Source organism: Scardinius erythrophthalmus (assembly GCF_964197995.2).
Source record: "Scardinius erythrophthalmus genome assembly, chromosome: 9".
Taxonomy (NCBI): Eukaryota; Metazoa; Chordata; class Actinopteri; order Cypriniformes; family Leuciscidae; genus Scardinius; species Scardinius erythrophthalmus.
The window spans coordinates 37,387,969-37,411,133 of NC_138229.1; the positions used below are offsets into that span (position 1 = coordinate 37,387,969).

The following is a 23,165-nucleotide window of genomic DNA, read 5'->3' on the forward strand; positions in this document are numbered from 1 at the left end:
TCACCCAGCATTTTTTCAGTGTAAGGTGACAACATAGAGTAAAATAACCATATAATTATATATTTATACTTAACATTTAAACCTTCAAACCATTTTTAAAGAAAAGGCATGATCATAAGTGATTTTGTATTTTATATACAGTATAATTGCCCTGAACAAAACAGCAGATGGGCTGAATAAAAATGCACTCTGACAGTAGGTGACATTAGAACAGCAGAAATAGAGAAGTTACCCCAGTACACAAAGCAGAACTGCACTAATGAACATACTTTATTTTAAACTTTATTCAGCATTATACAGAGGTATGAAGAAAAGAAAACACCACTGAAACTTTTCTCAAGACGGTCAATTCCCACATTTATATAAAACACCCCCTTCCAAATAATAATAATACTAAATTGCTTTATAATTGTACTGACATTCCATTTAATTTTGGGCAATGCTTCTTTTTATGAATCCGTGCAACTTTGGAATGGCCGAATCTCTTGCCACATTGATGGCATTGATACGGCTTCTCTCCAGTGTGAATTCTCTCATGTCCTTGAAGGCCTCCTAACTGCTTGAAACTCTTTCCACAAAATGAACACTTGTAAGGTCTTTCTCCAGTGTGGATCCTTTGGTGCACTTTTAACTGAGTGGCTGTAGTAAAGGCTTTACCACAATCGGAGCATAAATATTCTTTCAGACCAGTGTGTATTTTCTGATGGTCTTTAAATGGTCCCAGCCATGAAAACGCCTTTCCACAAACAGAACACAAGTAAGGCTTCTCTTTTGTGTGAACTTTCATGTGGTCCTTTAGGTCCGATTCCTTAACAAATTTCTTATCGCACTGATCACAATCAAATGGCTTTTCTCCAGAGTGAATGAACTTATGAACTCTTAGACTATTTGACCATTTGAAACTCTTTCCACACTGATCACATGTGAACGGTTTCTCTTCAGTGTGTATTTGCATGTGAATTTTAAGGTTTTTATAGCTCTTTCCACATTGAGGGCAGGTAAAAGATGTTTTGGCCTCTGCTCTTTGAGGTAGTTCTTGTCCTTTTTTTTCTCCTGTTCTGGCATCATGAAGATCCTGAATCTGATGTTTATTCTCCATTTCATTCAATTCTTCATTTTCCTCTTGCACTTTCATTAAGTCTAAAATGAAAATATAATTCATTTAGATGTGATTTTCAAATATCACTTCTGTTTGTTCTTGGCTTATAAACAATGCATTTAATGCCTTTATCTTTCACAACACCCGGGATCCTACGGTTCTGTTAATCTTACAGAAAATTAGTTACATTCATGTTTTTCAACAGACATTAATGAAGAATCAAGAATGGACACCAACCTCCTTGTTCCTCAGTATCTTCATCTTTCACTCTGCATGCTTCTCCATCTTTACAACAGCTTTCAGTTGTTACACCTACAGCCAGACTGAATCCAAGTTTGATAAATGGCAGTGGGAATGGCTTGAGCAGTAATTGCTATAAGGGTATGGAGGACCAGATCTGAAAAAAAAAAAAAAGCGATTACAATATACATTACTTCATTCAATTAATTCCACTTCATTTTTATTCAGTGATTCAGCATAAATTTAACACATTTTAAAGATTCTTAAATGGGACCACTGTGTCTGACACTGGACACAAAATGAAGTAATTGTAACATTTGGGTGTGTGATATGTATCTTCTACATATAGTAATTGTTTTAAAGATTTGGAAGCAGTGCCTTCATGTGCCTCGTAATCTTTAATCAAAATAACTTCCCCTTCCTCTTGCAGTGACATCTCTTCTCGTCTCTGATGACGTGTTTACTGGTGTGAGGGAGGGGCAACCTGTCACTCACATGAGATCGACCAATAGCAAACCACAACCATCCGATCAATTCCCCATGGACAAAATCAAGCCCTGCCCCACATTTGTTTTTGTCCGAGAAGCCGTTTGCAACTTCTGTTTCATGCCAGAAGTATTGCAACTTCTGTTTCATGCCAGCTTAAAGCAATACCACACAACTAAGTGTGCTGTTTTTTCCTGAATATCAGCACAATTGAAAATGTGATATTGATTTTATACAACAGTTACCACAGTATTGTGGTACATTTAAGACTTTTTTGCTCTATTTCACAAATGAAAATAGTTCTAAGACACACAGAACTGTTGTGGATCCCTGAGAAAAAGAACAAAACAAGTCCTCTGCACAGACCTATGACCAGCTGTATCTCCATGATGGTATGATGAATCTGATCCTCAAGCAAAACAAACTGGATGAAATATTTGAATGCTCCTGTGATCCACAATCTGAATTCTGACTTGTGATTCAACCTGAAACATATTACATAACAACTGAACTCTGTTTGCATCATTGAACAATTGTCCTGTTATCACTGTAAAGCTGCTTTGAAACAATCTGTATTGTATAAAGCACTAAATAAATTAAGGTGACTTGACACACTGTGGTTTTTCATTCCTGAAGGAGATTTAATAAGCACTTTTGAACAAATCAATGATTCGAGGCTTCAATTACACATACACTGTCAAAGGGGTAGTTTACCACTGGCAAAATGGGCTTTCAACTTGACTGCTTATGTGGTAGAATAGCAAAATTTTTAAATCGGTGCTACCTGATTAGAGAAAACAGAGAAAAAGGGCTTGTGTTTTCCCTTTTGCCAAATAGGTAAGAAATCTTCAACACCAATAATACACTGTGGAAGTGGAAGAGGGAATGGGATGGTAGTCAGGTTGATCTGGGTGTCTGGTGAGACTCAGAGTGGAGGCATCAGTGGAACATGACGGTTTTAAAACGCTGCTAAAAAACCATTGACCCCAGATACCAGATACCCAGCCGCAAGTACTTTGCAACTAAAGCTCTGCCAGAAATGTACATGGAGGTCAGACGAAAGCTTTCCAACCGGCTCGCAAAAGTCACTCATTTTGTGCTGACAACTGATATATGGTAAAGCAGGACATGTGAGCCATATATGAGTTTGACAATACATTTTATTGAAGACTGGGAAATGAAAACTGCATGTCTCCAGACCAGCTATTTTCCCCAAGACAACACCGGGGAGCATATAGCTGAAGTCCTGCAAGATGCACTTACGAACTGGAAGCTCAACGAAAAGGGACTGGTTGCTATAACGACCGACAATGCAACGGCAACGTTATCAAAGCGGTGGAACTGCAGAAGTGGCTGAGGATGCAGTGCTTTGGTCACTGACTTCATCTGGCCATTGGTAAGTGCTAAGTTTGTATTTGATTCGGGAAAAAAAAAATTTTAACTTGTGAAGCATATTGTGCAGGAAAATAATTGTTTGCAGTAGTAACTGCTTAGTATGCCTAACCAGTATAACAAAAAAAAATTTGAAATGTTAAAGCAACATTTAAACATGTAGTAGTTTTATCACACAAATCTATATTAAACACAGGTGATGATTGTGAATGAATTTTAATTAATCAACTATAATTAATTAACCTACATTTGTTTTTCTTGCAGGAACAACATTCATATGCTTTTAATGTTTCCAAACTCTTTGGGGAAAAACTTGTGACTGACTGTATGTGTCTATGGGTAAAAATAACAGTTTTGGGAAATGAAACTAGACAGTCTGTTAGAATCCTGTGATTAACAAATTAAGTCATTAGAACCTTGTGATAAGTAATCACAAGATCAAAGTTTGCTTTACCTAGTAACAGAGGGGTTTGCATATGAAAAACCAATCAAATAGTGGGGAAATTATGTAATGTAGCCTGACATTTATGTCATACCTCTATACTATAAAAACTGTTTATGTATATGTATTTTTCGGTGGGATTCTCAATGGAATTTGTCTGAGATCCTCCGGCCTTGCTTCTTGAGAGAGATTCCCTAAGAACTGCTCGGGAAGATCTCCTGGCCGTGATTAAAGCATTTAAAGGACATTTGCAGGTCTGTTTGTCTATTATTCCTGCGCAGAAAGCTAGTTTAGGGAAGCAAGTTAGTTAGAAACTCGGCCAGTTGTCGACTGAAGACGCAAGAGCTAGAGTATAAAGGTATTGGGTGTCGATTTGGAGACGCCCCAGTTAAAGGTATTGGTGTCGAGTGGAGACGCCAGAGATATTAAGATCAGTTGGGTGTCGAGAGCAGACGCCCCAGATAGTTAGGTTTAGGGAAAAATCTACCACATGATCTTCCTATTCAAATAAAAAAAAAAGTAAAGAAACAGATATTTATAACCTCTCACTTGCATATCTCTGATGTTTTCACTACTTTGTTAAATCAGATGTGCAAATGTAAATGTGTGACTACAAATGCACACACAACTGCTGTAATTGTTGTTTATAAACTGCTGTATAGCTCAATTAGTTATAAATTATTTGACCATAACATTACTATAGTTGATATAGATTGGTGTGCATTTCATACTTACCTCCAATGTTTGGTTGTTTTTTATTTTTCATTTTATTCATTTATTTCTTTTGCTTTAAGGGCATGGCATGAATGACAACCGCATCACACGGGCCATTTCTCTGTGTAAGAAAGTTGTCAGCAGCTTCTTCTATAGCTGGAGGAAGAGAAGAGAGCTAGCTGAAGTCCAGATTCAGCTGGGTCTGCCAGCTCACCAGCTCATCACTGAGTCAGCCACACGCTGGGGATCACGGCAGCAAATGACTGAGAGGTTCCTGGAGCAGCAGGGAGCAATCACAAAAGTCTTGTCTGCAAACAAAAAGTCCAGACATCTTGCTCCTACATGGCAGGACATTGAGGTCCTGGAGTCAATCCAAAAGTCTTCAGGACTTCACAGATGCTCTGTCAGGTGAGGAGTATGTCACCATGTCATATGTCTGACCTGTGCTTCACCTTTTCAACACAAGTCTCCTGGCACATGAAGAGGGTGACAGCGAGCTGTGCAAATCAATCAAGACCTGCATTGTTGATTATTTTAACGCAAATTATGCTGACCCAGCAACTAGTGACCTGTTGGACATGGCCTCACTTGTGGATGCACGGTTCAGGGACAAATACATACCAAGTGAAAAGATCAATGTGGTGAAAAAAGTTGTCTTAGAGGCAGAATCTTTGCTGGCCGATCAGGGCAGCTGTCAGCCTGACCCAGCTTTGCCCACTGTGGCTCCACCAGCAAAGAAGAAAAAGTCACTGGCTAGCTTCTTCAAGCAGAGCACAGCAACCACAATCAACAAAGCACTGACAAGGAGGGAGGCGATTGAAACAGAACTTTCAAGCTACTTGCAGTCAGTTTTTTACCTTAACCAAACAGCTTCAGAGTCATTGAAATGGTTATATGACATTTTTCGGGTTGAATGGTGGTCGTCTCGCACCCCCCCGAGCGCCTGTGAGCGGAAAAACCACACTTGCAACTTTGGGCCGGCGAGATGCCGGCCTCAACGTCAGGAAGTATCGCGTGATATCAGGTCTCGCGATGTAACAAATTGCTTTACGGCACTGCACACATACACTATCTACACATTTATTTGCTAGCCTTCTGTGTATCATACATACCTCAGTGGACATGGCTCCGTGCGTTCGCCGGCTTCTTTGAAAACAAATGCACATGACCAGAGGGAGAAGATGGGAGGGGGGAGAGTCGCCAACGAGTTTTGACGACAGTGTTGTCAAATATCTATTCTGAAGCTGTAGGGGGAGCTCTATAGAGAAACCCGCGAGCAAAAAGCGTGAAAACAGTGAAGAAATTGGCAAAGCTGCATAGTGCCATAGATATCATATAAAGGCTAGATGTCTCGTCTGCGCTGCTGGCCAATGGAGGTCGCCGTCCGCACACGGCGGCCATCTTACCACAGGGTGCTCGCTCACTTGTAACATGGTGCATGTACTTTTAAATAACCATAACTTGCTCAATTTTCTACCGATTTTCAAACGGTTTGGTTTGTTATAAACGTCAGAGATGTAGCTATGAAACTGCATACATATGAATAATTATACAAATGGACTTCCATATGAAAGAATTATAGCCACGGTAATGACGTTTGTAAGAAACCAAACCGTTTGTAAATCCGTCAAGATTTCACCGAGATAAGAGGATTTGTGTGCGTGCTGCTCACTCACCTTAATTCACAGAGCCCTGTGGTAAGATGGCCGCCGGTGATGCCGGAAGTGACTACGCCTTAAGACATCTAGCCTTTATATGATATCTATGCATAGTGCTGCTTTAATGCAGAGAGTGACACCGATCCTCTCAAATGGTGGAAGGAACATGAAACACTCTTTCCAGCACTAAGCCACCTGGCAAATAAGTATCTTTGGGTACCAGCCACCAGTTCCCCTTCTGAAAGGGTTTTCAGTTGCAGTGGTAACATTGTTACCTGCCACAGGGCATCTCTAAAGCCTGAAGCTGTTCATAGGCTAGTTCCCTATCAAGGCTACGGAACTCGACATTACGGATGTCGTATATGGGAACTCCTCTCATCCTTCACTTCCGCTGAAATCTTATAGGCTAACGCCAGCAGAGCTGGCCAATTGACGCAAATATGCAAATACTGAAACACTGTTGCAGTTATAAAGCAAGTGCAGCGTCAATTCCCTTCAGAATCTCTCTCTTCATGCTTAAATCGTGTGCTAGAAAGCTGATATTACAACTACTGGATTATATTCGCCGTCGTTGAAGTTGCGCCGGAGATACTCGCACTGTCTCCTGCATCCGATGGCAGCTACTTGCAACCTATGCTCGGCCCCCATCGCCCCCACTGACACGCACCTGTTCTGCATCGCGTGCTTGGGGCTGGCCCATGCTGAGTCAGCCCTCGGGGACGAAGGGTCCTGCGACCTCTGCGCGGACATGCCCCTTCGAGCCCTCAGAGCCAGGAGGGAGGAAGCTCGCGCAGTAGCGGGGATTGGGCCTACCGCCGCCTCTGAGCCGCTGGTAGCCCCCCCCCAACCGCAAAGTCGAGGTCCGCTCCCCGGTGAGCTTCCCCGACCCCACCTTTCAACCCCCGCGCGACGTCTCTGACTTCGTTTCCTTCGGGGCGAGAGAGGAGGACAACTCCATGTCGTTGTCGGCCTCCGAGATCGACTGGGGTGCGGAGCAGGCCGCGCCGCTGGCGGCCGCGGGGCTGGACGCCCCGGCGGACCTGCAGGACGAGCTCTTTCGTATCCTCTCGAAGGCCGTCGAGGAGCTCGACCTCGATTGGAAAGCTCCTGAGGAACCATCAAAGAGCAAACTGGATTCGTGGTTCCTCCAATCGAGCCGCCGTCAGGCCGCTTCGAAAAGAGGAACACCGTTTTTTCCCGACGTGCACGAGCACGTGGTGAAGTCTTGGGCAGCCCCGCAAGCGGCGCACACCCTCACTTCCACCCAGGCCATGTTTGCCCCCGTGGACGAGGCGGGGGACCACGGCTACCTCAGCATCCCCCCCGTCGAGGAGACCGTCGCCGCTCACCTCTGCCCGTCGGCTCCCGCCCTGGGCTCGGACCGCACCCTGCCGTCCCGAGCCTGCAGATTTACGGCCCACCAGGCTAACAAGGCCTTCGGTGCCGCGGGGGAGGCGGTATCCGCGCTGCATGCCATGGCCCTTCTCCAAGTGCTGCAGGCAAAGCAGCTGAAGTCTCTGGATGGCGCCGCCTCTATTGACGCTGACGCCATCCGGGATCTCCGTTCGGCCACGGACCTCGCGCTCCTGGCCACGAAGCGCTCGGCCCAGGCGATCGGCCGTTCTATGGGCTTCCTCGTGGTCCTCCACAGACATCTGTGGCTCACCCTGTCCGACGTGCAGGAAGCCGACAGGAAGACGCTCCTGAATGCGCCCATTTCCCCTGCAGGCCTGTTCGGTGACGCTATGGAGAAAGTCACCGAGCGTTACTCAGAGACGCAGAAAAAGGCCAAGGCTATGAGCCACGTCATTCCTCGAAGGGTGCCGCCGCCGCCACAGCCGCGCTCCCGTTCGTCCTCAGCCTCAGGCCGCCAACCCCAGGCTGCGGCCGGAAGACAGGCAGCGCCCCGCTCGGGACAGGACGCCCGTAGAGGCCGCAGCGGTCAGTGGCAAGGGGCAGGTAACAGGAGGACGCAGAGGAGCCCGCGCAGAAAGCCCACCGCATCGCCTGCGAGGCCCAAGCAGTCGTCCTGACCGCTCGGGCAAGAGGAGGAGAAAGCGCCAGGTCGGCCCCGCATCCAAGCGGCGCGCTCTAGTGCACTTGGTCCCTCAGAGTTCCATGAGCGACGCGTGCAGTTGTTTTGTGAATGCAAATGTTGTCAATGTTGTTTCAAAAATAAAGCAAATCACTACTTCACAAACAGAGCTTTTTTCTCCTCTTGCACCACACACTGTGTTACCCGCCCTGCCTTCGAGCAGCGCAGAGTCACGGTCAATAACTACCCCCAGCACTCACACAGCGGCCATGACCGCAGTGGCGATGACCGCAGGTTTAGATCAGCCCACGCTCAGTCGTTTTCAGGCAGCGTGGGAAGCTATTCCGGGCATTTCACCGTGGGTGTTGAATATAATTTGGCACGGGTACACACTTCAGTTCAAACGCAGACCACCCCGCTTCCGCGGCGTAATTCAGTCATTAACTTTGCCCCAAAACGCTCATGTGCTGAGGCAGGAAGTGTGCAGCTTGCACGAAAAGAAGGCTATAGAACCAGTTCCCCCGAGCGAGCGGGACAGTGGGTTCTACAGCCGCTACTTCGTTGTGCCGAAGAAGGGAGGGGTCTCCGCCCCATTCTGGATCTGAGACCTGTCAACAGAGCGCTTCACAAGCGTGCCTTCAGGATGACAACACTGAAGCAAATCCTGGCGCAAGTTCGCTTCAGTGGATTTAAAGAACGCTTACTTTCATATTCAGATAGTGAAGCGTCACAGACGATTCCTGAGGTTTGCGTTCGAGGATTCGGCGTACCAATATACGGTACTTCCGTTTGGACTGGCCCTAGCCCCCCGAACGTTTTCGAAATGCATAGACTTTCACCCCTCAGATCGAGCGGAATGCGCGTCTTGAACTATCTGGACGACTGGCTAGTTCTCGCTCAGTCGAGAGAAACGCTGATCAGCCATGTGAATGCCCTCCTTCGACACTTAGAGATGCTCGGTTTGAGGGTGAACGTCCAAAAAAGTGTGCTCACACCGAGCCAGACTACAACATTCCTGGGAGTGTGCTTGGATTCGGTGAGAATGAGAGCGCGCCTCTCCCCCGAGCGAGCGGAGGCTCTGAGTTCTTCTCTCGGTCTCTTCAGACCGGGCAGGCTCGTCCCACTGAAAGAGTTTCAGAGGCTACTGGGACAGATGGCAGCGGCTTCTTTGGTGTGTCATCTGGGGCTGATGCATATGAGACCGCTTCAACTCTGGCTGAAAGCGCGCGTTACGTGTACGTGGCTGCTATTGCCGCGTTTCACCCCCCTGTTGACGGACAGTCTATCGGTAGACATGCGTCGGTGACACGGTTCCTTAAGGGAGCTAGGAGATTGTGCCCTGCTAGGCCGCCTTCTGTGCCGCCGTGGGATTTAGCTTTGGTCTTGGAAGCTTTGTCACGACCGCCTTTCGAGCCCCTTGCCTCGATTGCCATTAAGGAGCTATCGGCTAAAACGGCTCTGCTTCTCGCTCTCGCCTCGGCGAAGCGGGTTGGGGATTTACAGGCTTTCTCTGTAAGTGAAGATTGTATTCGCTTTGGACCGGGAAACTGTAATGTTACTCTCAGACCGAGGCCGGGTTATGTTCCTAAGTCGCTCAATACCTCGTTCAGAGCGCAGATCGTTTCTCTGCCTGCCCTGTCCGCTGAGCCATCAACCTCTCAAGGTTCGGATGCTCAGAGTGCTATTTGCCCAGTCAGAACGCTCCGAGAATACATTTCTCGCTCGGCCGCATTTCGACAATCGGACCAGCTGTTTGTGTGCTTTGGTGGATGCAACAAGGGACGGGGGGTCTCAAAACAGAGGCTTGCTCACTGGATTGTGGACGCTATTGTTTTGGCTTATGATTGTCTGGGACAGGAATGTCCCCTGAACATCAAGGCTCATTCGACTAGGGCGATTGCCTCCTCGTGGGCTTGGACTAAGGGTATGTCTATTCAGGATTTATGTCTTGCGGCTGGCTGGTCTTCTCAGAACACGTTTGCCAGATTTTACAAGTTGGATTTGCCCTCTGTAGCGTCTCGAGTGCTTTCGGTGAGTTGATCACTTACACAGCATTAGAGAGCTGCTCTGCGCTTTGCTCATGAGTTGTTCTGTGTGCTATTGTGTGTTGTACTATTGTCACCGCTATGCATTGGCTTTCTCTGTTGTTGTTGCCCTGTTGGTCTACAGTGCAACCTTCCCCCATTTATACTTCTCGGGATATGCAAATTCCGGTAGTGTTTGTGAGCTTGTGATTGGTCCCTTTGGACCTATCGGAGGTTAGAGGTTCACTATTGGTCAATCTCGGCCTATCAGGCGCTTACATTCTGGGGGCGAGGTTTGTATTGGGTCTGTTTTCAGTGGTTTGCTGCCACGGCGGGATTCTATACAGTTCCCATATACGACATCCGTAATGTCGAGTTCCGTAGCCTTGATAGGGAACGTCTCCGGTTACTTTCGTAACCTCGGTTCCCTGAAAGGCAAGGAACGAGACATTACGCCGTGTTCGCTATTGATTTAGCGTTTGTTCGATTCTGAAGGGAATTGACGCTGCACTTGCAATTATAACTGCAACGGTGTTTCAGTATTTGCATATTTGCGTCAATTGGCCAGCTCTGCTGGCGTTAGCCTATAAGATTTCAGCGGAAGTGAAGGATGAGAGGAGTTCCCATATACGACATCCGTAATGTCTCGTTCCTTGCCTTTCAGGGAACTGAGGTTACGAAAGTAAGTTTCCTTGCACACAATCTTTAAGTGATATATACTATAAAATACTTTGTTCAGTAAAGAATGTTCTACCTCAAATAACCTACTTGTTCTGACTAAGTAGTTAAGTTTTCTACTGTTCTGTTTACATTATTTGCACATCAGAGCTGTGTATTTAGTTAAACAGGAGGAATTGTACTCTATTTAATTTAATCAGCTGTTTTTGCACATTTCCAGAGATAGATCTATGTTAGTTATGTAATATAGTTTTTTTTTAATTCACAGGTTTATATGTTGTGCATCTGTATAATTTCAAAAAGGGAGGAAAAACCTGTTTTGCATGTTATTTTGATCATAACTGCTTTAATAAAGGTGATTGTGACATCTCACATAAGGCTTTGACTTGCAAGTAAACATTTATTCCACATTGTAGAAAATACAGAGATATATATCGTATATCGCTATTTATCCCAAAAATACTGAGATATGAATTTTGGTCAATATCGCCCAGCCCTAGTAATGAGTCAATAGTAAGTAGATTTTACTTGATAATAACAGGTAGCCTAAGTTGTACAGCGCAGTAGCATTAAAATACTTAAAATGTTTTAGTGCAAATTGTTACGAGGAGTAAATCCTATAAGTAATTCTTCTCAGTGTGCTATTTAAAGAGTAGACAAAGTATGATATAATTTTCAGTGATAAAACCACTCTAAAGCCCGGTCTTGTGTTGTATACAATAACCTTTGATATTTGATATTGTTTTATCAACTTTATTAACAACTCTTAACTACATGTTCACTCACGTAACTATCATGACATCTTCTTGTTCTCATCCTAGTTCTTCACTACACCCGGTTCACACTGCCAGTGACACGCAGCAACTAAGCGACATGATCGCATATTTTTCAATGGAGAGCTGGCGATTTCCGGCTGTGACCGTTAGCGACAGGATGTAGGCGTGTCCAATAATGCGACAAAGTTGAGATAGGTTTAACTTTATACAACTGAAGGGTGACTTTCGAGAGCGACAACCAACAAGAGTGAAGCCAGTGTCTTCATATTTCAAGCAATTCAAAACCATTGTGGTGAACATTGCGCATCTGAAGTGTCTCAGCTTAAGGAAATAATCCATTATTTATCGGCTTTAATATATTGGCCAAATTTACTTATCGGGCTGATAACGATAACATTTAAAATGAACATATTTGCTGATAACGATATATTGGCCATCCCTATTCAATATCTAATGAATGTTTGAATACATCTGTAATGTTTTTATGACAGCCACCATTTAAATGTTTTTATTTAAAAAAACGAGTAGAAATATTATCATGTCAAGTCAAGTCACCTTTATTTATATAGTGCTTTTTACAATGCAGATTGTTTCAAAGCAGTGTTAAAGTGGAATCAGGAATATAATGCAACAAAGTTTGTTTCTGCTGTACAGCAGATCTAGAAGAAAATAGCATCATAGTCCAGCTTAAGTATGTTCAGTGTTGATTCATTTCTGTTGTAAAAAATTAATTATAAATTTAGTTCATTTATCTATACAGCACCTCTGGAAAAAACAGTGATGTCATCGTCCAGCTCAGTTCAGTTCTCATCCAATAGTCTCAGTGCAGTCAGATCAATAATATTGTTGAATATTAAGTTTCCCCAACTAAGCAAGCCAAAGGCGACAGTGGCAAGAATCCAAAACTCCATCAGTGACAGAATGGAGAAAAAAAAGCTTGGGAGAAACTTGACTCAGTCTGGGGGCCAGGTCTCCTCTGGCCAACATGTCATTAAAAATACAAATTACTACAACACTATTATAATAAAAACTTCCTTTTGTGTAATTTAAATGCAAGAATGCATTTTTTTTACTTTTAATATTTTAGTATAGTACCAACTGGGGTTCCCTGTATAGTTTAAAGCATTAGTTAAGAGATATTTTTTCCATGAGAATATTTTCCATGTACTGTACCCGATACACACCCCAATTAATCAATATCAAATCAGAATTTAATCGAATCGCAAGCTTATGAAATCGAAATCAAATCGAATCGTAAAATTTGTGTCAATACCCAGACCTAAACACAACTCACTCCAGACAATGTGGTCACCAAAGCAGCTTCCTGGCATTTGGCATCTGCTATTTTGACCAAATTAATATTACAGCAATTTTGCCAATATTATACAAACTATCATAGAGTGTTTTTATGCTTGGAAGGCTGATTCTCAGAGCTCTCGAGGTGTTGCAATGTCCACTTATAAGCGTTTTTGGGCTTGGCTCATTAAGCAATCCAGTTTATAGAATTAATAAAGGGGGCAATTGCGAGTATTCATTTATTTTATCTTATTTTCAAAATAAAGCATTGCAAACTATTTATGTTTATTATGGGCTTGTTCTTGTTTGTGGTTTTTAATAGCAAAATCGGTCAACACTCATGAGTCGAGGCTCGTACATCTTTCCCTCTGGTTTTCTTGCACTGCACACATACAGAAGAGAGACACAGATCTGAAGTGCATTTAAATATGTCAATACACTGCATAGAATTTTATAAATACATTTTTTAATTCGTAGAATGAGGTCATCGCTTCCATAAATTACTGAACTATGAACAGAACAGGATTGAGACTGAAAGGTGAATTTAGCTGCGGTAGGGCATGTGGCCCTAAAGGTGTGTTGCCGTTTGAATGAAGCGACTTGCCACCACCTGATGGTTTTAGCCCTTTTATTTAAAGTATAATTTAATTTTAACAAAAATAACCTCATATTTCAATCATCAATGTACAGTAGTCAACATTTGAAGTGGATCAAAACCTTTAATCAAAGTTGCATGAATTTTGAACAATACCCGTTCTTGTCTAAGGACAACTTTGATTAACTTTTTTGATCCACTTCAAATGTTGACTACTGTACTTTAAAAATATTAATCTTAAAATCTCTCACGTGCCATTTCTGCAGTGCTAATTTAATTTAATTGGTAACAGCCTTTATTTATCTAATTTAATTTATTAAGTCAATGTAAGAATTTGACATAAAAGATGATGCATGCATACAAGGATAAAAAAATGCCATTAAAGGTAAAATACCTTTTTTTTTTTTTTTTTTTTAAATCAACTGAAAGTGGCAAATAATGAAAAAGTAATTTCCGGTCATTGCTGTGTTATGACCAACTCACAGAAAATGAAAATCTTCAGAAGTCAGCCCTCCATGACAGCCAAGATACCAGAATTTTTTTTTCCAATTTATTGTTATCAAAAATTGTTTTGGTCAATATCACAACCACTGTAGAGTCTGCAGAGTTTGAAATTCAGAATTCTTTAGACTACAAAATGCAATATTGCATGTCACTCTTTAATTCAGCTGAAACAGTCCTCCAGTCCGAAATCTGTTTTGAGTTGCTATGAAAAAAATAAATTCAAACCGGAGTTATGAGATTTTCAGTTTCTGTGGGTGGAGTTTCCCAGAGATGCGCTCACTGAAATACATTTAATGACATAATTCACAGAGGTAATAGTTTTATCACCACGAGAACTTAGGCTATGGTTTACAATGAAAGCGTTGTTTACCTTCTTGTTGCAGTTTGGAATGTTTTATTAGTCTGCTCATTTTGTGCATGATTGAATGACAGAGATCACATCGTGTTACTGTTTTTGGTGTAATAGTCTACATATTTTCTGCTATTGGAAATTAATACAATCTAGCTGAAATCATACAGTTCATGACACTGAACTTATGATATAGTACTACGCGATACTTTAAGCCAAAATAAATTAGACTTGTATTTTATTTTATTATTGCTTCTAAGAAATATGAAGCTATCTACATAGCCTATATTTAAAATAATGTAGGCCATTTTTGTACTGGTAAAATCAGACATTTGGCATTATCAGGACCCACAAATATACATTATATTAAACAACACAACATATAGTAGTTTAATGTAGTACTATCACTGAAACTCTTTCATTTTCTTCTCACCCTCTCATGCAGTACATTCACACTTTCAATCAGCTGGGATGCATTATAGATCTAGAAGAAATAATGGGAAACAATGAAACTTCAGCAACATGTTTCAGAGGTGTAATGAGAACACATGGATCATCACACCAGTATAGGTTACACAAATATTATGTCTACGGATACATTCATACAGGTTTATTCCAGTTGTTATAGGCAGTGATGTATTCAATAAAGGATAACAAGTCCCAAACTCCCAGTTTTAAAACATCACAATGTACAAACATCATCACTTAGCCTAACTGAAACCAAGTTGAAAGCTACACGAAGTCAATTATGCAGGACTGCACAAACTGAGCAATACAACTTTATAAACTGCAACGACAAGGTAAACATTTTCATTGTAAAGCATAATTTCGCGAGACGCTGAAACTATACCTTTATAAAATAATTAATTAAACGTTCTGATACACAAGGAGCGCACATCTGGAAAACTCATGAATATGAGATTTCCAGGCAGCATTGAATCCATTTCAGAGACAATAAGACATTAAAATTGCTCCCAAGAAACAACGAGAACAATAACTTAATTGAACTACAACCAGCAGCACTTACAAAAAAGACCACAGGGCTGAAGAGTTCGAGTTGTTGTTGTTGTTGTCCTGCTTCTTCTTCTTCTTCTGTTATTATCGGCGGTTGGTAAAGACACTTAAGTTGAATTACCGCCCCCTACTGAATGTAGTGAAGAGCTTGGACTAGCCTAATCTGTAAAAATATGATGAATTTAGGGTCATATTTTTTCATATCATACGAACTAAGGTCCTTTGCACCATGGGTCCCACACGGGCCCCTAGTGTGTTAGCCCATGCGGGGCCCATAGCAGTTTTTCCCATTTGGGCCACCATTAGGATTTACTTCTTGTTTTTTTCTCACTTTAGATGCTGACACAAAAAACAGCCAGGCCGCAGCATCCGAAGGGGTTGATCCTGATCCTGTTAAATCATAATGCAAGAGACTGGGATGGTGGAAGGAGCAGAAGAACCAGAAGACTGGAGATCTGGCAAAGATCTTCTGGTATCCGACAGGATTTATTTATTTTATTAGAGGATTCATAATCCACCAATGTGTTGTGATGTGGTTTTATATGTTTTTTTTTTTTTACTTTTTTTTTTTTTTATTACTCAAAATCTATTTAAAATAAATGCTGCTCTTTTGACAGTTCTGTTTTTCATTTTTTTTTTTTTTTTTCACGATTTACATGCTGACGACTGGATGCTGGCTACTGAAAATTAATTTTTAACATCCCAGGAATAATTACTTTGTAAAATAGATTAAAACAGAAAACAGTTATTTTAAGTTGCAACAATATTTCAGAATATTACTCTTTTTAATGTATTTATTAAATAAATGCAGCTTTGATGAGATGAAAGGATTTCTTTCAAAAGTATGAAAAAGAATTTACTGACCCCAAACTTTTGAACGGTAATGTATTGTATTGTGTGTGTATATATATATAACTATATATATATATATATATATATATATATTTTACATGACTGTGAATAAATTAAATTATTTGAAACATATGACTTCTAATGTACTACTTCAACTTTCAACAAGTGCAATTATTTTGCATGTTGTGGCATATGCAAAGTACAACCAAACTAATATTGTTGCTTGTTAAGGCCACAGGTATATTACGACACATCTTTGCATTGTCCGCAGTATGCCCACATTTTTCCCAGTGCACCCACTGTATTCCCACACTTTTCCCAGTGTATCCACAGTATGCCCACACTTTTCCCAGTGTATCCACAGTATGCCCTCACTTAACCCAATGTACCCACAGTTTGCCCACACTTTTCCCAGTGTATCCACAGTATGCCCACACTTAACCCAATGTACCCACAGTATGCCCACACTTTGCCCACAGCGGAAATAATACAAAAAGCCTGTAAAAGTCCTGGCACTAATATTTTGTTGGTAGTACCAGTTCGCAACAATTATTAGTTAACACTAAGTTGTCAAAATTTCGGAAAAACTACCAACTAGTATTAGTTGGTACTACCAACAAAATATTAGTGCATTCCTGGAACTGGGCGTCGTTCCACTACATCCTTATGCATCGCTTTCTGCCAGGACTTTTACGGGCTTTTCTCAAATCAGTGAAGTGACCTTGACGTCCAGGTTAGCGGTAGCATAAGCCATCAGGAAAATGTTATTTAAATAAACTCCTAATGTACTTACAAACTTTCCAATGCCTCGTTTTATGAGTACAGAACCTATTTGTACTACTGTACAAGTTTGGTACCATTCTGGGCATTATTAGTGGGATAATTTACGAGATACAACCTTGGATCCATTAGCGCCTGCACTAAGCCATCTGGCTGATATCTCTAAATAAGCTCAAACTTTAATATTGTTCGACCAAGGGAAAAAAAGCTTCTGGGAGGTGTTTGGCTCGAGGTCATGGTGCAAAGGACCCTAGGTTGAAATTACTCCGAACCATCCCTTTAAATATCTCTCTATCGGCTGAGACTCTCGTTTTACGGCCATACCACTTTGAGAACGCCCGATCTCGTCTGATCCTGGAAGCTAATTTAGGTTAGTACTGATTTCTCCCAAGTTTTTTCTCCATTCTGTCACTGATGGAGTTTGGGTTCCTTGCCACTGTCGCCTTTTTCCATCTTTCTTCACTTTTGTTGCCATTGACTTTTGACTTGCTTAGTTGGGGACATTAAATTTAACATTTAATTTAATATTAAACAATAATATTGATCTGTCTGCTTTGACACCATTATATGAGAACTGAACTGAGTTGGACGATGACATCACGGTTTTCCCCAGAGCGGCTATATATATATAAATTAACTAAATGAAAGGGTTAGTTCACCCAAAAATGAAAATTCTGTCAGTAATTACTCACCCTCATGTTGTTCCAACCCTGTAAGAATTTAGAATTTAGACCAATTAAGATATTTTTTCTTAAATCTGAGAGCTGTCTCACTCCTCCATAGGCTTCTCTGTAATTGAAATTTGCCTGGCCTAGAAAGTTAGTAAAGACAATGTTTAAAATAGTCCAAGTGACTACAGTGGCTCAACCATAAGTTGATGACCATAAGAAGATGAACGAAAGTCTTACGAGGTTGGAACAACATGAGGGTGAGTAATTACTCACAGAATTTTCATTTTTGGGTGAACTAACCCTTTAATAACTTTTTTACAACAAAATTAAACATCACTGAACTTACTTAAGATGGACTGTGACGCTATTTTCTTCTAGAAACAAACTTTGTTGCAAACTGTTATCTCTGTAAAGCTGCTTTGAAACAATCTGTAGGCTTTTGTAAAAAGTGCTAAAGAAATGTGACTTTATTTTAATATAGGGCTGCGAGTATAGGGCCTATTGATATTATAATATCGTTTTAACTCTAATTGCACTGTAACAAATACTGTGCCCGTTTTACTCAATACAATTCAGGCAACTATTTGCATAAGCTTTTTAATATTTTGAACTCATTTTATTTGCGTTTATCCTATTAGACTTTACATGTTTTCAGCTTGGACTCTTAAGTAATGAGAACTCAATTTTATCAATTTACTCTCAGCCAGTTTACTTAAAGGTTTATGTTGGATAAACTTAAAACTAAGTAATGTTTAAACATTTCTCTTTGTTAGGCCCCACACATTTTAAGTTACCTTTTTTCCAAGTTACTTATATTTTTTAAATGTATTTAAATGTTTCAACATTTTTCTAAAAGTGCCATGAAACAGAAAACAAGCATCTCAATACAAAACGTTTATTCACTTTACAATGTTACAGTGCAACAATGCAAAATAAAGGACTTAATTTTTTCACCTTTACATAAAGTTGACTTTATGACTTTTTAAAAAAACTTTATGAGTACAACAAGAGGGTCGCAACAGTACTTATTTCAATGACCACTGGTCTGTTTAACCCGCTGAGAATAGTAATTCAGTTAGCTACCTAAAACATTGTTTTGACCAATATTAAAACATCAAATTCAATTCCATCATAAACATTACATCAGCAGATAAAAATGAATCACTTATAAAAGTGAACACAAATTTAATAATGCTACATGCTAGACAGGTGTGGAATGACATGAGGGTGACAGGGGAGATTCCAGGATTCCAGGGCACAGGGGGGACCAAGAACCAGTCTGGGGGGGGGCCCATGGGAAATCAGAAAATTCAACTGGAAATAAATACTTAGTGTATTAATAGTAATACTTAATATTAATATATTTAATTTATACACATAAATGTGTCTGCTTGAAAGAAGAAAGAATGATGTATGCAAGTTGTTATAAAGAAGGCATATATCATTAATTGAAAAGAAGACCGTGTTCTACTTTAGGAGAGGTGGTTTATTTAATTTTAAGATATTTTTTAATGTCACAGCAGTTAAATCTGTGTCTGTATAGTATGTTCAAACTTAAGAATCATTCATATTAACAGGTTAATAGATGTTTTCTCCAGGAGTATATAATGGGTTTGGAAATTAGAGAAATTCTTAATTAATGCACTACAATTATCTAAACCCATTAGATTTAAGTCGACTAAAATCATATTGTATTTCGTTGACTAAACCTAGACTAAAACTAAAACAATTCAGATGACTAAAATATGACTAAAACCAAATGGCATTTTAGTCATAAGACTATGACTAAAACTAAATCAAAATGTGTTGTCAAAATTGACAGTTGAGTCTTCAGCCTCAGAAGGCTCTAGGCCACCTCTTAGGCTCTGTTGCTGCGATCGGTAACTCGTCCTCCTCGCGAGCCCCAAATGATAAATTAAGCTAACCTTGGGCCGAGCCACCAAACTTATCCGGGAACTAAACTGGAAGACGTGCAAACATGGCCACGGGAACTAGGGGTGCTGCAGCACCCCCTGCCAACAGCTGTTTCACTACATTGGAATTTAAGATGACACGACTTAAAATAAAGTTTTGTTTTTCACCATGTTTTTATTTTTCCACTTTTATTTATAAAATTACTCTAAAGATTATTCTGTGTTTCTAAGTTGTCGAACATGGTTTTTGACTTTGAGAAATGAATATAGTCTATTTCATAAGCCGATCTTGCATGGATTGTGTGACGTGACTTCACTGGTAGAGGACCAGCATGTCTCAGAACTCATTTGACACTTATGCACGTTCACGCTGACATTGGTGAAAAACTATTGTCACGGGGTGACAAACAGCCCCGGAACAATTCCCCTTTGGAGAATTGTTCCCGTTGGGACGTCTTTAGCGCAACACCGTCCCCGGACCTGTATGAGTGTTTGTCGTCATGACAACTAAACGGCAGATTGGTGACAGGTGTAAGGACTTCACGCTGAGTGTTTGATTGAGACCACTCCCGCTTCTTGACAGGATAAAAACACACAAGGAAGAGAAGGCTGTGTTGTGCTGTGTGGTGTTGCGCTGTTCTTCTGCCCCGTTGATCTGGATTGTTCTTCCCCCTGATTGTTGGTGGCTTCTCTCCCGTGGGGATTTGTTTATGGAACTGCAGTTGAGGGGCTGTCTTGAAGGAAAAGGAGTGTTATTTGAGAGGACTCGGGGACGGTCAAGAGGAATGAAATTCGCTGACTGAGCTGGGGAAGAGAGAGATGAGTAGTTATCAAACTGAATCTCATAACTGCATGTGTTTTACACTAAATTGGGTATTGGATTGAAGTGTTTGGAGCATGTGTACACCCTTCACCGAGTGAAATGTTGATTCCTGTTGATTTCCTCATCTCCTCTCCCCGATTGGAGTCCAGCAGAGTGAAGTCCGTCTGTGACCGTGAAGACCTATCTCTCGAGTGATCTGTCCGCCCCTGGCGATCATCAGTCCAGTAGACCAGGATCTGTGGGTGAGTGCTGGCCTTATGCGCACTAGAAGAGTGGAATTGCAGTGTGTAAATTGACGTTTCTCCTCACGAATACATGTTTAGAGTTGGATTGCAGTGTGTGTGTGTGGAAGAATACCTGTTATTGCCCCGCAACTGCCCATGTGCCCTGGGGATCTACTATTTACCATGAGAGCTGAGTGAGATTGCTTACATCTACGTCCGGTGTTCAGAAAGAAGAACCTCTGTGAGATAACGTTCACCCTCTGTGAGAACTGTGTAATTGCTGTTGAGAACTGTACACTGCTGTTGAAGTTGATTCTGTCTGTCCTAGAGAAGCCCCGTTCGGCCTGCGACTGTGTCTGCTGCAGCCCTAAGCCTACCTGCATGGTGTGAAGTTATCTGTCCCCTGCAATACACGTGAGAACTGTACACTGCTGTTGAAGTTGATTCTGTCTTTCCTAGAAGAAGCCCCGTTCAGCCTGCGACTGTGAGTCTGCTGCAGCCCTAAGCCTACCTGCATGGTGTGAAGTTATCTGTCCCCTGCAACACACATGAGAACTGTACACTGCTGTTGAAGTTGATTCTGTCTGTCCTAGAGAAGCCCCGTTCAGCCTGCGACTGTGAGTCTGCTGCAGCCCTAAGCCTACCTGCATGGTGTGAAGTTATCTGTCCCCTGCAACACACGTGAGAACTGTACACTGCTGTTGAAGTTGATTCTGTCTGTCCTAGAGAAGCCCCGTTCAGCCTGTGACTGAGTCTGCTGCAGCCCTAAGCCTACCTGCATGGTGTGAAGTTATCTGTCCCCTGCAACACACGTGAGAACTGTACACTGCTGTTGAAGTTGATTCTGTCTGTCCTAGAGAAGCCCCGTTCAGCCTGTGACTGTGAGTCTGCTGCAGCCCTAAGCCTACCTGCATGGTGTGAAGTTATCTGTCCCCTGCAACACACGTGAGAACTGTGCACTGCTGTTGAAGTTGATTCTGTCTGTCCTAGTGAAGCCCCGTTTCGCTTGCGACTTGGAGTCTGCTGCAGCCGAGCCTTGATCACTCTACTCACCGGAGATACTCACCTGTCCAACGCTCTCCCACTGTGAGTCTGACGCCAGTCTGTGAAGGAAGTGATCTCCGTTCTCTTTACTCACCTGTGATACTCGCCTGTCTAACGCTCTTCCACTGCTCTCCCACCGTGAGTCTGGCATCCGTCTGTGAGGGAGCGAGCTGGGATTTCTCTACTCACCTGTGATATTCACCTGTCCAACGCTCTCCCACTGTGAGTCTGACGCCAGTCTGTGAAGGAAGTGATCTTCGTTCTCTCTACTCACCTGTGATACTCACCTGTCCAACGCTCTCCCACTGTGAGACTGACGCCAGTCTGTGAAGGAAGTGATCTCCGTTCTCTCTACTCACCTGTGATACTCACCTGTCCAACGCTCTCCCACTGTGAGTTTGACGCCAGTCTGTGGAGGAAGTGATCTCCGTTCTCCCTACTCACCCGTGATACTCCCCTGTCCAACGCTCTCCCACTGGGAGTCTCGCCGGTTCATACCCGCGGCGGTGCTGCTCTGGGTCCCTGGGAAGAAGAGGACAAGGAATTTTAGACTAGGACTTCTTAATTGCTTTTAATACAAAATAAAGTTGTTATTCCTTTTACTCCTGCCTCCTGCCTCCTCCTTTGATACGCTCCTCTGGGTGATAGTGGGTTAGGGGTGGGTGCAGTCTGGTTTGGCCCACCCCGACCTGTGACAGACATTTGGCGTAGTCGGCAGGGTTCACCTTGAGTTGAGCGGTCAGAGGCCGAGATGGCGGAGGGGGAAGAGCCTGGGAATCGGCAACCCGTCATGCCAATTTTCATGGGTGCTCCATGGGCCCCGAGGTATGGAGGTCCGGGGTCTGAAGTAAGTTTGTCCCTGTGGAAGACCCAGGTGGAATATCTGGCGGGGCTCCAAGGGTTGAGTGCCCTACAGAAGGTCCAGTTTGTTTTGAACTCCCTGGAGGGGGAGGCGAGAAGAGAAGTTCAGGCAGCACCGGAAGCCAACCGAGCGACGATCCAGGCCATTTTCGACTTTCTCACGGGGCAGTATGGAGATACCACCCCGGTAGCTGTTCTGAGGACGAAGTTCTTCAATTCTCGCCAAGGTCCTCGACAATCTGTGCGGGCCTTTGCCTTGCAACTGCGGGAGCAGTATTCTCGACTTACGGGGAGACAGGACCATGGCCTGGGGGGCGAGGAGGTGTTACTGCGAGATCAATTCTTGTTGGGGCTGCGAGAGGGTCCCGTACGCCAGAGCTTGCGGGTGCAGCTTAGGAGAGAACCAGACTTAACCTTTGAGGAGCTGAGACGAGAAGCCCTGGCCCTCGAGCGTGACCAGGCGGAGCATGTGGAAACTCCCAGCTGCCTAGCTGCCAACGTTGTTGACCCCCTCCCGGCCCCTCCGGCACCCGATTGGAAGCAGGCCCTGCGGGAAGAGTTGAAGCGAGATGTTCGGGAACAAATGTCCGAGTTGTCCAAGTCCGTCATAGAAGAGCTCCGTCGAGAGCGCCCACCGCCATCTTTTCATTCCCGAGAGCGGGCTTATTCTGATGGGAGTCGCCCTTCGGAACGCC

General features: G+C 42.7%; 1 long non-coding RNA gene across 1 annotated transcript; it reads right to left on the reverse strand.

Annotated features, from left to right (window-relative positions):
* Positions 1-252: 252 nt before the first annotated feature.
* LOC308695331 lies at positions 253-15,391 on the reverse strand. Its single transcript, XR_014030690.1, has 3 exons — positions 15,316-15,391; positions 1,337-1,496; positions 253-1,140 (listed from the first exon to the last, which is right to left on the reverse strand). It is a non-coding gene; the product is annotated as an uncharacterized lncRNA (long non-coding RNA).
* Between the last annotated feature and the right edge of the window lie 7,774 nt (positions 15,392-23,165).